At 44.7% G+C, this 10411-nt stretch overlaps 1 non-coding gene across 1 annotated transcript; it reads right to left on the minus strand.

Annotated features, from left to right (window-relative positions):
- Nucleotides 1–460: 460 nt before the first annotated feature.
- Trnaw-cca lies at nucleotides 461–532 on the minus strand. The gene has a single exon. It is a non-coding gene; the product is annotated as a tRNA-Trp (tRNA).
- Nucleotides 533–10411: the final 9879 nt, after the last annotated feature.

Consider the following 10411-nt stretch of genomic DNA (forward strand, 5'->3'; position numbering starts at 1 on the left):
ATACGTTAGAGTACAGTGATAGCAACAAATATACATATACAATCCTGTGGACATGGATTGTTTCAAAGTTAAGTATTTTATCTTGTCGAAGTTATAATAAAGTAGTCTAATATTTTGTGCGTTTTGTAACCACTCTGCCATCTCTAGAAGTGACACTAAGAACCCATTGAAGTGCCGAAGAGTGCTTCTTTCGTTCGGGACAACAGCAGTCATGCAGAGATGGAGAGGCTTCCACAGCATACAAAGCTACGACAGGCCAGCCTTCGGACTGCAGACCACAACACATGGAAATTAGAGGACTACTTTTCAACGATGAACTGTTTGACCCAGCGTTTCAACGGGTTTCTGGAATACCTGTTTCCATTCTACGCACTCGTTAGTTCGGAACCAAAGTGTGAAACGCATTAAGATGTGTTCATTCGACATCACTTTGAACACGTTGGAAGAGATGAAAATAATTTGACCCCGACGTGATTTGAACACGCAACCTTCTGATCTGGAGTCAGACGCGCTACCGTTGCGCCACGGAGTCAGCCAGGATGGAAGCATTACCCACCAAAACTTATCTTCTTGCCGTTGTTAACTTCTAATCTTGATTTCAACTTTTTTTCCTGATATACTGGTATGCAGAGGCGTAGCTAGACTGGAGCAACCGGGCCATTGCCCTGGGCCACCCGAGCATGACTGGGTCCTGTTGCCAAAAAAAAAAGAAATGAAAAAAAAACCAGAAAGATTAAAACAGAAAAATTAATAAAATCAGTGAGCCAAATGGTCTTTCCTTATATTGAAATTCGCATTACCGGCCAGGGTTGTTCTGTTGTTTGGTGCAAGTCTTTCGATTTTGACGTCATTTCTCCGACTTGTGCGTCTTCGTTAGATGAAGTGATTAGGACAACACAGGCACCCGGTTCCCGACCGAAGAAAATTGCCGACCCAGCCGGAAATCGAAGCCGGGACCCCGAGATCTAGAGGCAGCGAGGCTAACCACTTTGATTTAACATCAGTATCGAAATGAATATACTTGGAAGGAGAGACAGCATTGGTCGTATTTTTTTGTTTTATTAATCGCGGTTAAGAAAACAAAAAAATACGACCAATGCTGTCTCTCCTTCCAAGTATATCCATTACCTGGTCGTGGTGCACAGGACACTCCATGGAGTCGCCAATCAATAGTATCGAAATGACTATGATCATCATTTTTATTAAGCTGATGGAGGCATGTGTGCTCAATTACGGAGATATGTAAACAGGCAGAATACAGAGCTGTGGTCGGCATCTCCGAGGTAGCGATGAACTGGGAGTTTTACTGTACGACCATTTCAGGAGTGCATCATGAATATCAGGAATCCGGTAAAACATCAATTTTCCGACTTCGCTGCTGCAGGAAAAAGATCCTGCAAGAATGGGGTCAACGACAACTGAAGAGAAACGTTCAACGTGACAGAAGTGCAATCCTTCCGCAAATTGCTGCAGATTTCAATATTAGGCCATTAACAACTGTCAGTGTGAGAACCATTTAAGGAAACATCATCGATATGGGCTTTCGGAGCCGAGGGCCCACTGGTGTACCCTTGATAACTGCATGACACAAAGCTCTACGTCTCGCCTGCACCCTTCATCATCGACATTGGAGTGTTGATGACTGGAAACATGTTGCCTGGTCGGAGAGTCTAGTTTCAAATTGTATCTAGCGGATGGACGTGTACGGGTATGGAGACAACCTCATGAGCACATGAAGCCTGTGTGTCAGCAGGGGACTGTTCAAGTTGGTCAAGGCTCTGTAATGGTGTGGGGCGTGTGCAGTTGGAGTTATATGAGACTACTGATACGTCTCTGGCAGGTGACACGTCCGTAAACATCCTGTTTGATGACCTGAGATCTGTTCATGTCCATTGTGCATTCAGACGGACTTGGGCAATTCCAGCAGGACAATGCGACACCCCATACGTCCAGATTTGCTACAGAGTGGCTCCAGAAACACTCTTCTGAGTTTAAACAGTTCCGCTGCCCACCAAACTCCCCAGACGTGAACATTATTGAGCTTACTTGCGATGCCTTGCAACGTGCTGTTCAGAAGAGACCCATATTCGTACTGTAACGTATTTATGGACACCCCTGGAGGGTTCATGGTGTCAGTCCCACCCAGCACTACTTCAGACATTAGTTGAATTCATGCCACGTCGTGTTGTGACACTTTTGTCTGCTAGCGGGCGCCCTACACGATATTAGGCAGGTGTACCAGTTACTTTGGCTCTTTCTCAGTGAACTTTGGCTCGCATCATGTTCTTGTACATCTCTTTCACTTGGGACATAGACCACGGACTGTGGACTTTCCGATGTTAACCTTAGAACATTAAAGGCGGAATCGTAGAATTTAATTATACATATTTTACTCAAGTAAATTCATAATTTATAGTTTATGCTCTAGTTAATTACAAGTTCTCCAGTGTACAAGGTGTCCTGTTTTCAACCCTATACTTACAATACCAGTTTAGCGGGAACCACGAATTAGTATGAACTGCAATCGTAAATTTTATCTAGGGTTAAAATAATGAAAAGTGATTTTCGAAATCATTCCAACGCAACGACGTGCAAACCAGGTAGTCACCTTTAGTTAGCAAACGACGGTGAGTTCAGTGAGTCTATATTGCTAACTCGAAAACAAAAGGAGACATAACAGAGAAGCCAGAAATCACAGAAGTGTTAAATGAGAAATGGTTTAAATTTACTGATACATTCATTTAAGACACTCTTTTCACATGACACTGGAAGCTAAAGCGGACCAGATAGCGCGACTCGCAAACATTTCGAAAACTTTCGCTCACTTTCAGGTGAATAACACTGTACATAGACAGTTTGGATACACATATTCCCCATCAGGAGGTAACGGGGTACGACCACCACTTAAACTAATCATGAAAAATTCGCAAATAACCGTGTCGAACCTGCGCCAATACGGGACAAAGGCGGAAGAAGAAGATTGATTGTAAAATTTGAAGAGTGTGGTAACAGAAACAAGAAGCGAAAAATAAGCTGAAGATGTGAAATGTGGTTCGTGTTAGGGATAGCATTCAACTACTGTAGTCCATACAGGACTCTCGTGCTCTAGTACTGTGATGGTGTAACAGCAAGCATATTTGCTTGGTAAGCAAGCAAACCCGGGTTCAGGTCCCGCCTTTGGCATAAATTTTAATTCATTTCTTCAGCTTCCGTCATTATCGAAACAACAAAACCGAATTGTAGGGAAATGTATACTGAAGTAAAGGAGTTAGATTCATTGCGGAAGACATAAGAAGTGTAACTAAAGTGACGCTGACGAGGTACAGGAGCCAAGATTTGGGTGCTTTTACGTCATGATCTTATTGCAAGAGCAAGATAGCCCTTCAAATAAAACCACAGTTTCAGCATTAAATACGTAAATACATCTTCCATTATTTTAACGTAACGTTCGAAGCTTGTTATAATAGTTGTGTAGGTGTCCATCATGATTAGTTTTAGTGATTGTGATAGTACTGAACTTATGAAGTCTAGGTCTTAAAATGAATTTCCTGCAACCAAATAACGTAAGCCGCTGACTTTCAGGACTATCGTCACGCTGACGAATGTCCTTTTTATTAAATATCACTTCGCTCTCCGGATCTAGTAATGAGTACTGCATATATCATACTATACTGCCGAAGTACAGGGGATGGGCAAAATAATGTGAACACCTGTACTTACTTGGGAATGGTTCATTAATAAGGGGCCGGCCACTGTGGCCGAGCGGTTCTAGACGCTTCAGTCCGGAACGGCGCTGCTGCTACGGTCGCAGGTTCGAATCCTGCCTTGCACATGGATGTGTGTGATGTTCTTAGGTTAGTTAGGTTTAGGTAGTTCCAAGTCTAGGGTACTGATGACCTCAAGATGTTAAGTCCCAAAGTGCTTAGAGCCTTTTGAACCATTAAAAAGGCGTTGGAGCCTCATTTGCCCCTAATACAGCTGTGATTCTTCTTGGAATACTGGTATATAATGATTGCACATTCTCCAGTGGAATGTTATGCCACTCTTCCAACAGGCCGGCCGGAGTGGCCGTGCGGTTCTAGGCGCTACAGTCTAGAGCCGAGCGACCGCTACGGCCGCAGGTTCGAATCCTGTCTCGGGCATGGATGTGTGTGATGTCCTTAGGTTAGTTAGGTTTAATTAGTTCTCAGTTCTAGGCGACTGATGACCTCGGAAGTTTAGTCGCATAGTGCTCAGAGCCATTTGAACCATTTTTTCTTCCATCAGAACCTCTTCTAACTACTGTAGTGACGAGGAAAGCGGAAATCTGCTCCGGAACCTGCGCTTCAGTACCGCCCACAAGGGTTCCATAACGTTCAAGCCCGGGAACTGTGCTGGCCAAGGAAGACGCTGCAGTTACAGTTGCGTGCTCCTCATACCACGATTGTACTGTCCTGGCTTTGTGAATGGGTGCATTATCGTCCTGAAATATGGCATCATTGTGGGAGCACAACATTTGAATCATGGGGTGCACGTGATCACCTAAAATGTTCACATAATCATTGGCTGTAACACGGCCTTCGAGAGTAATGATGGGACCAGCAGAATACCATGATATATGTGCCCAAACCATCAGGCTTCCACCTCCATGCTTAACCGTTGGAATCAAGCAATCAGGGTTGTAGAATTCTTTTGCCGTTGTCTAGACGTAAACCCTTCCCGATGTTGCAAATATCGAAAACGATGACTCGCTGGACCATATGACGTGTTTTCACCCGTTGGCCTCAATAGTTGAGTGGTCGCAGGCACGGTAGCTCAGCGTCTTCGGTCAGAAGGTTAGTTGCTCTCTGTAAAAAATGAAAAAAAAAAACACACTGAGTAAATGGTCAACAATGAACTTGAACGGATTTCATGGGACGTCCACCCCGAATAAATGCAACTAACAAAATGAGATTAAAAAAAAGTGTGGTCAGCGTGACGGAATGCCATACTAAGGGCCCCGGGTTCGATTCCCGGCTCATCATCTGACCCCATCAACACGCAAGTCGCTGTAGTGGCGTCAAAGACTTGCACCAGGTGATCGGTCTACCCGACGGGAGGCCCTAGCCACACGACCTCTGACTTCATTTTACTGATCAGTCGTGCAAGATTTATGCTCCTGGCACCATGGTTTACGCTTCTTTGCGTTGGTTGTCATCACTAAACGTTTCGGTATAGCAGCTCGTCCATGAATATTCGCTTTATGGGGTTCTCGGCAGACAGTGTCGATAGGTACGGGGTCTCGATGATGGCTATTGTGCTCTGCAGTCACTTCAGCTGCCGTAGTTTAACGTTGTTTTCACACAATTCGTGTTAGCGTACGACGATCTCTCATTTATTTTGATTTGTGCCCAGTATTATGTATACACGATGAAGTCTTTCCATGTTTTGCGTACGCTATCATGACTGCTGAAACAGTTGCCCTTGAAACATTCTATGAGTTGGCTGTGTTGGTTACTGATGCTCCAGCTAATTGACCCTCACAATCTGCCCTCTTTGGATCTCTATTAGGTCTTTCATTCCACGTCGACGTCAGCCTCTGAATGCAAATGCGAAGTGAGCACTAGTCGTAAATAACCTGCACTGATACAGTATGTAGTCCTTACTGAACATGCACAGTCCAGCGTGACACGTGCCTTACCTGTGTTGTTGACCGTCAAACACAACCATCCCATGATTACCACTGTTCACATTATTTTGGCTGTCTCCTGTAAATGAAGTGAGCGAGCATTTGTCTTCACAAAGTTGCGATAATCTTTTGGCTCGCTTTTCCTCAGGTCACGTAGTAAATTCTCGTGTTATGATGTTCCTCTCTTCTTACAGCATTGGTTCACGCACGATTGCTACCTTTTTTCTTCCCCTCAGGCTCAGAGCCAACACAGGGGGAAGTAATAACTTGCCGTGTCGCCGTGGTCTCGCCGTTATATGGCCGCGTGGATGGGGGCCAACGGGGGCCAACGGGGTATACACGTCCCGCTACGAACTCGTGACGTCACACTAATCGGCTTGTCCGTCACACTTCGCGAACGCTCGACTCCGTGCAGGCCCCACGGGAATTCAGTATCTGGTTGAAAAGCTATTCGCTAAAGGTCACAGTTATGTTGTGCGCTATCGAGAACTTGCAAGTATTTAAACATGCAGTCAAGAGTTATTAAACTCGTCTGAAAAAGAGATTAAAACTGTGTGTCGGACCGAGACTCGAACTCGGGACCTTCACCTTTCGCAGCAAGTGCTCTACCAACTTGTTTTTCCATCTCATTTTGTTCGCTTTTGTTCGTTGCATCTGCTAGCGCGGACGTCGTAAGACATTCGCTTAAGTTCGTTGTTGATCGATTAACTCAGTTTTTTTTTTATTATTACAGAGGGCAGCTAACCCTCTGAGCGAACACGCTGAGCTACCGTGCCGGCACCAACTGAGCTACCCAAGCACGACTCACGTCCCGTCCTCAGAGCTTTACTTCCGCCAGTACCTTCCAAGCTTCACAGAAGCTCTCCTGCGAACCTTGCAGAACTAGCACTCCTGGAAGAAAGGATGTTGTGGAAACATGGCTTAGCCACAGCGTGGGGGATGTTTCCATAAGGAGATTACACTCTGTAGCGGAGTGTGCGCTGATATGAAACTTCCTGGCAGATTAAAACTGTGTGCCAGATCGAGAATCGAATTCGGGACCTTTGCATTTCGCGGCAAGTGCTCTACTATCTGAGCTACCCAAGCACGACTCACGCCCCCTTCTCACAGCTTTAATTCCGCCAGTACCTCGCCTCCTACCTTCCGAACTTTACAGAATCTCACCTGCGAACCTTGCAGAACTAGCACTCCTGAAAGAAAGGATATTGCGGAGAGTGGAAATTTCATTCTCGTCTGAAAAAGTTACTCGCTCCGTGCTGGAGACGGCTGCTGGCACTCGTAAGACCTGCAGTGTGACTCGGCCTGTCTTTCTACTGGGCCTCGCGCTGCTGCGAGGCCTACGAGAAAGACAGGCCGCGGCGCGTACGACGCGAAGGTAGTCCTGCACTCGCTCGCAGGCAAACTACGTTTCTACACCTGTTAACTCGTAACCAGGGTGCCCGCACAAACGAAAGCTGAATCTTCTGCTGGAATCCGCTATTATGGAGTCTTACTGTTATTAGTCCTATAATGATGAGAAGTCCATGGATCTACTTGTTATTTGTTACGGCTGTACTGGCGTACAATAAAATAAAATCATACTAAAATGATTATCAGTTGCATAAGGCACCACTTCCAGCATGTAATGAGTACTGTTAAGCAGTATAAACAAGCCGTCATAGATTTATATGAGTATTGATCTTAAATTATATTTTGCCGTAGCATTGTTAATCAGTAAGACTTCATAATAGCATTTTCCACTGGAAGATTCCATTCTCGTCAGTAGCTGTTGTGGCTGAGCACCTGAAGGATAATTTGGAAAATATTTCGAGTAGATTTCCCCACCATGTTATAGTTCTGGGTGGAGATTTTAATTTGCCGGATATAGACTGGGAGACTCAGACGTTCATAACGGGTGGCAGGGACAAAGAATCCAGTGAAATTTTTTTAAGTGCTTTATCTGAAAACTACCTTGAGCAGTTAAACAGAGAACCGACTCGTGGCGATAACATATTAGACCTTCTGGTGACAAACAGACCCGAACTATTTGAAAAAGTTAACGCAGAACAGGGAATCAGCGATCATAAAGCGGTTACGGCATCGATGATTTCAGCCGTAAATAGGAATATTAAAAAGGGTAGGAAGATTTTTCTGTTTAGAAAAAGTGACAAAAAACAGATTTCAGAGTACTTCTTGGCTCAACACAAAAGTTTTGTCTCAAGTACAGATAGTGTTGAGGATCAGTGGACAAAGTTCAAAACAGTCGTACATAATGCGTTAGATGAGTATGTGCCAAGCAAGATCGTAAGAGATGGAAAAGAGCCACCGTGGTACAACAACCGAGTTAGAAAACTGCTGCGGAAGCAAAGGGAACTTCACAGCAAACATAAACATAGCCAAAGCCTTGCAGACAAACAAAAATTACGCGAAGCGAAATGTAGTGTGAGGAGGGCTATGCGAAAGGCGTTCAATGAATTCGAAAGTAAAGTTCTGTGTACTGACTTGGCAGCAAATCCTAAGAAATTTTGGTCTTATGTCAAAGCGGTAGGTGGATCAAAACAAAATGTCCAGACACTCTGTGACCAAAATGGTACTGAAACAGAGGATGACGGACTAAAGGCCGAAATACTACATGTCTTTTTCCAAAGTTGTTTCACAGAGGAAGATTGCACTGTAGTTCCTTCTCTAGATTGTCGCACAGATGACAAAATGGTAGATATCGAAATAGACGACAGAGGGATAGAGAAACAATTAAAATCGCTCAAAAGAGGAAAGGCCTCTGGACCTGATGGGATACCAGTTCAATTTTACACAGAGTACGCGAAGGAACTTGCCCCCCTTCTTGCAGCGGTGTACCGTAGGTCTCTAGAAGAGCGTAGCGTTCCAAAGGATTGGAAAAGGGCACAGGTCATCCCCGTTTTCAAGAAGGGAAGTCGAGCAGATGTGCAGAACTATAGACCTATATCTCTAACGTCGGTCAGTTGTAGAATTTTGGAACACGTATTGTGTTCGAGTATAATGACTTTTCTGGAGACTAGAAATCTACTCTGTAGGAATCAGCATGGGTTTCGAAAAAGACGGTCATGTGAAACCCAGCTCGCGTTATTCGTCCACGAGACTCAGAGGGCCATAGATACGGGTTCACAGGTAGATGCCGTGTTTCTTGACTCCCGCAGGGCGTTCGATACAGTTCCCCACAGTCGTTTAATGAACAAAGTAAGAGCATATGGACTATCAGACCAATTGTGTGATTGGATTGAGGAATTCCTAGATAACAGGACGCAGCATGTCATTCTCAATGGAGAGAAGTCTTCCGAAGTAAGAGTGATTTCAGGTGTGCCGCAGGGGAGTGTCATAGGACCGTTGCTATTCACAATATACATAAATGACCTTGTGGATGACATCGGAAGTTCACTGAGGCTTTTTGCGGATGATGCTGTGGTGTATCGAGAGGTTGTAACAATGGAAAATTGCACTGAAATGCAGGAGGATCTGCAGCGAATTGACGCATGGTGCAGGGAATGGCAATTGAATCTCAATGTAGACAAGTGTAATGTGCTGCGAATACACAGAAAGATAGATCCTTTATCATTTAGCTACAAAATAGCAGGTCAGCAACTGGAAGCAGTTAATACCATAAATTATCTGGGAGTACGCATTAGGAGTGATTTAAAATAGAATGATAATATAATGTTGATCGTCGGTAAAGCAGATGCCAGACTGAGATTCATTGGAAGAATCCTAAGGAAATGCAATCCGAAAACAAAGGAAGTAGGTTACAGCACGCTTGTTCGCCCACTGCTTGAATACTGTTCAGCGGTGTGGGATCCGTACCAGATAGGGTTGATAGAAGATATAGAGAAGATCCAACGGAGAGCAGCGCGCTTCGTTACAGGATCATTTAGTAATCGCGAAAGCGTTACGGAGATGATAGATAAACTCCAGTGGAAGACTCTGCAGGAGAGACGCTCAGTAGCTCAGTACGGGCTTTTGTCAAAGTTTCGAGAACATACCTTCACCGAAGAGTCAAGCAGTATATTGCTCCCTCCTACGTATATCTCGCGAAGAGACCATGAGGATAAAATCAGAGAGATTAGAGCCCACACAGAAGCATACCGACAATCCTTCTTTCCACGAACAATACGAGAATGGAATAGAAGGGAGAACCGATAGAGGTACTCAAGGTACCCTCCGCCACACACCGTCAGGTGGCTTGCGGAGTATGGATGTAGATGTAGATGTAGATGTAGATTTACACGCCCAGCTGCGAGTTAACAGGTTTAGAAACGCATTTTGTCTGCTGAGCTGAGTGAGCGAGCGAGTTCAGGACTGATTTCGTGACGTACGCGCCGCGGCCTGTCTTTCTCGTGGGCCTCGCGCTGTTGGCTGTGACGTTACAGGTGCTCTCTCCTTCGGTCGAAGGGTCGTGGAACTTTAACCACCTGACGCCACCGAGAGCCCGAGAAGATTTCATTAATGCATAATAAAACATTATTGCCCGACATTATTGACAGTCTAGGTGCCACTATGTTTGTCAGCCATTGCTCTGACAGTCATCTGTGCGTGAACGATTAACATTTCATGGGTAAGGCTTATGTTGTTGTTGTGGTTTTCAGGCCAGAAACTGGTTTGATGCAGCTCTCCACGCTACTCCATCCTGTTATGACATCTTCCCTACTTAATGAATGCATATGATTTATTTACCGGTGCGTTAATATAATTACTTACATATTTGCACCTGGAGTGGACGTTAGTAAGGGCGATGCATAACAAAGTATTTTTGTT

The sequence above is a fragment of the Schistocerca piceifrons genome, chromosome 9 (assembly GCF_021461385.2).
Source record: "Schistocerca piceifrons isolate TAMUIC-IGC-003096 chromosome 9, iqSchPice1.1, whole genome shotgun sequence".
Classification (NCBI taxonomy): domain Eukaryota; kingdom Metazoa; phylum Arthropoda; class Insecta; order Orthoptera; family Acrididae; genus Schistocerca; species Schistocerca piceifrons.